Source organism: Oryx dammah, unplaced genomic scaffold (genome assembly GCF_014754425.2).
Source record: "Oryx dammah isolate SB20612 unplaced genomic scaffold, SCBI_Odam_1.1 HiC_scaffold_11222, whole genome shotgun sequence".
In the NCBI taxonomy this organism is placed as follows: domain Eukaryota; kingdom Metazoa; phylum Chordata; class Mammalia; order Artiodactyla; family Bovidae; genus Oryx; species Oryx dammah.
This window is the reverse complement of record NW_024080615.1, coordinates 297096-304461: the sequence shown is the minus strand read 5'-3', so window position 1 is coordinate 304461 and position 7366 is coordinate 297096.

Sequence of the window (7366 nt, the reverse complement as noted above, 5' to 3'; positions counted from 1 at the left end):
GACTGTAGGGAGATCAAACCAGTCAATTCTAAAGGAAATCAAACCTGGATATTCATTGGAAGGACTAATGCTAAAGCTGAAGCTCCAATACTCCGGCCACCTGATGCAAAGAGCCATCTTATTGGAAAAGACTCTGATACTGGGAAAGATTGAAGGTAAAAGCAGAAGGGAGTGGCAGAGAATGATTGGTTGGATGTCATCACCAACTCAATGGACACGAATTTGAGCAAACTACAGAAGATAGTAAAAGACAGGGAAGCCTGGAGTGCTGCAATCCATAGGGTCACAAAGAGTCGAATATGACTTAGTGACTGAGCAATAAAAATTAAAAAAATAAAAAAGTAGTGGAAGTGTTGCCAAAAGTCCTTGCCCAGTTGCAATTACACTGTTTAGAAGATTAGTTCCCTTTGCTAGAAAAACCCACCCTGGAGGTATCTGCAGCCCTGGCACACACTTAAAAAAATGTGTTTGTCACATTTAGAATTGCCGTTTTGTTCACAGACAAATGGAGGAGTGTCTTGTGTTTCATTTGCCTCATGCACATTCCTTTAAATTGACCTGAAAACTAAACAGCGTTGGAATCAGACCACAGACACCAGGCCACATTGCCAGCACAATAGTTTAGCAGAAAGATCCAGACCATATGCTACATGAAAGTCTCTCAGATTGTGTTTATACTATCAAAATAATACAAAGAATTGAGCCAAGTGTCCATATTATTTTGATGATGAAGAAAACTTTAATTGTGATAATAACATTGAGCAAAAGTTTTAGCAATAGCTCTGAACAGTGGAGTGGGGACACTTTTTTTCTTATTGAAATATAGAATATAGTTGTTGTACAATATTGTGTTAGTTTCAAGTATACAGCAAGGTGATTCAGTTATATTTTTTCAGATTTTTTCCATTATAGGTTATTATAAAATACTGATTATAGCTGCCTGTGCTATACAGTAAATCCTTGTTGTTTATCTACCTTATAGTAGTGTGTATCCGTCAATCCCATGCTCCTAATTTAACTCCTTTTCCCCTTTGATAGCCATAAGTTTGTATTATATGTTTTTGAGCCTGTTCCTGTTTTTTTAAACTGTGAAGTCACCCTTCACAATTCCAGGTCCATGTAATGATGACTGGTATGCTTTACAGAGAATTCTCTATTTAATTGGTATTTTTAAAGTGCCAAGAATGTAGTTCTAAGAGGTATTCGAGGCTGTGGTTTTGCACTCATGAGGCAGTTCATAAGTATTTTTACTTCCTTCTCATTATATTAATAGTTCTATTGTTTGGGAGAGAGGGGCCAATGGTGTTCATGCCATGTCTCCTAATAAATACATTAGTTAAAAAAAAACTAATAAACTTGGTGTAAAAACACAAGAATCATTTGCTACTATTATCTCTCAGTTGTGAGGTTTGACTAGACCCAGATCAACAGATCTCCATCAAGATCTTTATTATGATTCATATGATTACAGTCAGAGTCTGGAGCTGGAATCATTAAAAGCACCCTGACATCTCTGGAGGCTGATGATGGCTTTGGGCTGGGACCTCGGTAGGACCCATTGGCCAGAACACCAACAAATGGCCTCTTCCTGTTGCCTGGGCTTCCTCATAGCATGGCTGCTGGGTCCCAAGGTCAAGTACCCCAAGACACAGAGCCCCACAGATGCCTTACCAGCATTCTAGGGCATTCTATTCACTGCAAGTAAGGCACTAAGCTCGGCTTACCAGGTGGTGCTTGTGGTAAAGAACCTGCCTACCAACACAGGAGACATAAGAGACGCGGGTTCTATCCCTGGGTTGGTAAGATCCCCTGGAAGAGGGCACGGCAACCCACTCCAGTATTATTGCCTGGAGAATTCCATGGACAGAGGAGCCTGGCAGGTTACAGTTCATAGGGTCACAAAGAGTCTGAAGTGACTTAGCACACACGCAAAGCACTAAGCTCAATCCGTAGTTAGGGCAAGGAGGATTAGACTGAACCTCTTGATAAGAGGAGAGTCAAAGAATTCCAGAACATGAAAAACTTCAGATCAGTCTTTTTGAAAAAGGGACTTCCCTGGTGAATCCAGTAGCTAAGGCTCTCTGTTCCCAATGCAGAGGACCTAGGTTCAATTCCAGGTCAGGAAACTAGATCCCTCATGCTTCAACAAAGATCAAAGATCCTGCATGCCACAACCAACAAAGATCAAAGATCCTGCATGCCACAACTAAGACCCAACCCAGCCAAATAAATAAATATATATATATAAACAGTCAATCTGATTTCAGTGTTGGCCATCTGGTGATGTCCATATGTGTTGTTGGAAGAGGGTGTTTGCTATGACCAGTGTATTCTCTTGGCAAAACTCTGTTAACCTTTACCCTGCTTCATTTTGTACTCCAAGGCCAAATTTGCCTGTTACTTCAGGTATCTATCTCTTGACTTCCTGCTTTTGCATTCTAGACCCTATAATGAGGAGGACATCCTTTTGGGGTGTTAGTTCTAGAAGGTCTTTCAGGTCTTCATAGAACCATTCAACTTCAGCTTATTCAGCATTACTGATTGGGACATAGGCTTGGATTACCATGATATTGAATGGTTTGCCTTGGAAATGAATAGAGATCATTCTGTTGTTTTTGAGATTGCATCCAAATACTGCATTTCAGACTCATCTGTTGACTATGAGGGCTACTCCATTTCTTCTAAGGGATTGCCCACAGTAATAGATATAACGGTCATCTGAGTTGAATTCACCCATTCCAGTCAATTTTAGTTTACTGATTCCTAAAATGTCCAAGTTCACTCTTGCCATCTCTTGTTGGACCACTTCCAATTTACCTTGAATGTTGGACCTAACATTCCAGGTTCATATGCAATATTGTCCTTTACAGCATTGGACTTTATTTCTATCACCAGTCACATCTACAGTTGGGCATTGTTTATGCTTTGGCTCCATTTCTTCATTCTTTCTGGAGTTATTTCTCTACTATTGACTCCAGTAGCATATTGGGCCTCTACCAACCTGGGGAGCTCATCTTTCAGTGTCATATCTTTTTGCTTTTTCACTGTTCATGGGGTTCTCAAGGCAAGAATACTGAAGTGGTTGCCATTCCCTTCTTCAGCAGACCACAGTTTGTCAGAACTCTCCACCATGACCCATCCATCTTGAGTGGCCCTCATAGTTTCATTGAGTTAGACAAGGCTGTGGTCCATGTGATAAGTTTGATTAGTTTGATTATATTATTTGCAGCCAAAGATGGAGAAGCTCTATACAGTCAGCAAAAAAAAGACTGGGAGCTGACTGTGGCTCAGATCATGAACTCCTTATTGCCAAATTCAGACTGAAATTGGACAAAGTAGGGAAAACCACTAGACCATTCAGATATGACCTAAGCCAAATCCATTATGGTTATTCAGTGGAAGTGACAAATAGATTCCAGGGATTAGATCTGATAGAGTACCTGAAGAACTATGGACAGAAGTTCATAACACTGTACAGGGGGCCGTGATCAAGATCATCCCCAAGAAAAAGAAATGCAAAAAGGCAGAATGGTTGTCTGAGGAGGCCTTACAAAAAGCTGAGAAAAGAAGAGAAGTGAAAAGCAAAGGAGAAAAGGAAAGATATACCCATCTGTGTGCAAAGTTCCAAAGAATAGCAAGGGGAGATGAGAAACCCTTCCACAGTGATCAATGCAAAGTAAAAGTGAAGTGAAGACACTCAGTCGTGTCCGACTCTTTGTGTCCGACTCTTTGTGACCTACCAGGCTCCTCCATCCATGGGATTTTCCAGGCAAGAATACTGGAGTGGGTTGCCATTTCCTTCTCCAGGAGATCCTCCCGACCCAGGGATTGAACCCAGGTCTCCCGCATTGTAGCCAGATGCTTTAACCTCTGAGCCACCAGGGACTATCAATGCAAAGAAATAGAGGAAAACAATAGAATGGGACAGACTAGAAATCACTTCAATAAAATCAGAGATACAAGAGAATATTTCATGCAAAGATGGGCACAATAAAAGACAGAAATAGTATGGACCTAACAGAAGCAGAAGATATTAGGAGGTGGCAAGAATACACAGAAGAACTATACAAAAAACATCTTCATGACCCAGATAACCACGATGGTGTGATCACTCACCTAGAGCCAGACATCATAGAATGCAAAGTCAAGTGGGCCTTAGGAAGCATCACTATGAACAAAGCTAGGGGAGATGATAGAATTCCAGTTGAGCTTCAAATCCTGAAAGATGATGCTGTGAAAGTGCTGCACTCAATATGCCAGCAAGTTTGGAAAACTCAGCAGCGGCCACAGGACTGGAAAAGGTCAGTATTCACTCAAATTCCAAAGAAAGGCAATGCTAAAGAATGTTCAAACTACCACACAACAGCATTCATCTCACACACTGGCAAAGTAATGCTCAAAATTCTCCAAGTCAGGCTTCAACTGTACATGAATTGTGAACTTCCAGATGTTCAAGCTGGATTTAGAAAAGGCAGAGGAACCAGAGATCATATTGCCAACATCCACTGGATCATCAAAAAAGCAAGAGAGTTCCAGAAAAACATCTACTTCTGCTTTATTAACTCCACCAAATCTTTGACTATGTGGATCATAACAAACTGTGGAAAATTTTTCAAGAGATGGGAATACCAGATCACCTCACCTGCCTCCTGAGAAATCTGTATGCAGGTCAAGAAGCAACAGTTAGAACTGGACATGGAACAACAGACTGCTTCCAAACTAGGAAAGGAGTACGTCAAGGCTGTATATTGTCACGCTGCTTATTTAACTTATATGCAGAGTACATCATGAGAAATGCTGGGCTGGATGAAGCCCAAATTGAAATCAAGATTGCCAGGAGAAATATCAATAACCTCAGATATGCAGATGACACCACCCTGATGGCAGAAAGTGAAGAACTAAAGAGCCTCTTGATGAAAGTGAAAGAGGACAGTGAAAAAGCTGGCTTTAAACTCAACATTCAGAAAACAAAGATCATGGCATCTGGTCCCATCACTGCATGGCAAATAGATGGGGAAACAATGGAAACCATGACAGACTCTATTCTGAGGGGCTCCAAAATTACTCAGATGGTGACTGTGGCCATGAAATTAAAAGACACCTGCTCCTTGGAATAAAAGCTATGATCAACCTAGACAGCATATTAAAAAGCAGAGATATTACTTTGCCAACAAAGGTCCGTCTAGTCAAAGCTATGGTTTTTCCAGTTGTCATGTATGGATGTGAGAGTTGGGCTATAAATAAAGCTGAACACCAAAGAATTGATGCTTTTGAACTGTGGTGTTGGAGGCTACTCTTGAGAGTTCCTTGGACTGCAAGGAGATCCAACCAGTCCATCCTAGGGGAAATCAGTCCTGAATATTCATTGGAAGGACTGATGCTGAAGCTGAAACTCCAATATTTTAGCCACCTGATGCAAAGAACTGACTCATTGGGAAAGACCCTGATGCTGGGAAAGACTTGAGGGCAGGAGGAGAATAGGACAACAGAGGACGAGATGGTTGGATGGCATCACTGCCTCAATGGACATGAGTTTGAGCAAGCTCCAGGAGTTGAAGGACAGGGAAGCCTGGCGTGCTGCAGTCCATGGGGTCTCAAAGAGTTGGACACGACTGAGCAATGGACTGAACTGAACTGCAAAAGCAGTCAGACCTGTCCTTCATTCTGTCATTATCCATTCACATCCCAAGGAATAACAATTCAATGAGTCTACCAGAATCTAACAAACCAAACTGGTTGAGTCTAGAGGTTGTTGCTTTTATCTCTTTCAAGATGAAGTTATCTGTGAAACCAGAATGCCAACTTCTCTTTTAGCAGCCTCTGGAATTAGCAAATGAATCTCAAGTAAGACAGGTAAGACCTCTGAGTGGTGATGATTTTATTACATTTTGGTGCTGCCAGAGTCAGGTTGCCAGAGGTGATATATAAGTGGGCTTGCATTCCCCTTAGGCTAAGCAGCAGGTGATACCCATTGTTTGAGAACAGCATTGTTCACTTGAGCTTTGTCTCCATAACAGCTCCTGTTCATCAATATGATGCATTGCATTCTGATTTTCTACTTCTGTCTTTCTTTCTGGATATTCCTTTCTCCTCTCTGATTGCTTTTTCTTCTTAGACCATTACTCTAGTTGATAGCGCCAGGTTATCATTGGTTCCCATCTCCCTCTCCAATAAGCCTGTGATTGATACTAATCTTCCTCATGGGACACATTTTATAGGAGGCACAGTGGAAACCACTCTCTAAATCTTAGCTTTATATGTGCTGACAATTTACAAGGTTGCACCTCACACTCATCTCAGGAGGCTTAAGGGGAAATTTGAGAACTGTGTAATCAGGCCTCCTAATAAGAACAGAAATCTCTTCCATACACAGACACTGTCATACCATTCAGCAGTCTGTGCTACACCCCTGTTTGTAGTTTTTAATTTTTTTTCCAGTCAACAAAATGCACATCTAGGTAAGTGCAATTTGAGCCATGGCCAGTTCCTAGAAGCCCAGCATGCATCATTTCTTTCTTCAGAGAAGAGTGGTATTTTAATTACTCTAGTGAAAGCTTTCACTTGCCATCAATTCCATAAAAACAGAAAATTAAGATGATAAAAAGCACCTCACTGAAGCAGAAACCTTACTTCATGATATAGCTTCACTTTTCCTAGGAAAAGTGAGCTCCCGAGAGATTTGTAAACAGAGCATGCTTCATCTGACATAAGCTTGGGTTGCAATTTTATTTTTCCAGACCCAAGAAAGTGTTTTGATTTCTCACGTAAAGTCTGTACCCCTAAAATATGCAGCCCAGCAGAGCTAATGTAATGCAGTATTTGGTTAAAACAGTATTAGACTCAGAGCGTTCTTCAAATGAATGCCTTCACCTGGGAAATAGAGGTACTTATCAGAATCAGGGGCTTCCCTGGTGGCTCAGCAGTAAAGAATTCACCTGCCAATGCAGGAGACTCAGGTTCGGTCCCTGACTTGGGAAGATCCCCTGAAGGAGGAAATGGCAACCCATTCCATTGTTCCTGCCAGGGAAATCCCATGGACAGAGGAGCCTGGCGGGCTACAGTCCATGGGGTCACAAAGAGTCAGACACGACTGAGCACACACACACACACACACACACACACACACACAAACACACACATCAGAATGAAGGCTTTCAAGCCACATGAGCTGAATTCATGATTTGTTAATGAGATGATATGAAACTTGAAAAACAAGGCTTCTGTCTTTTCTATCTCTGTATGATCACATTGTGGACCAGAAAAACAGTAAGGAAAATTGGAGATCCTTTTATATCATAACTTAAAAATTCAGATCCAATTACATCCACTGGGGAATAATACAAAAATTTGGTTGTTTTGAGTAGTT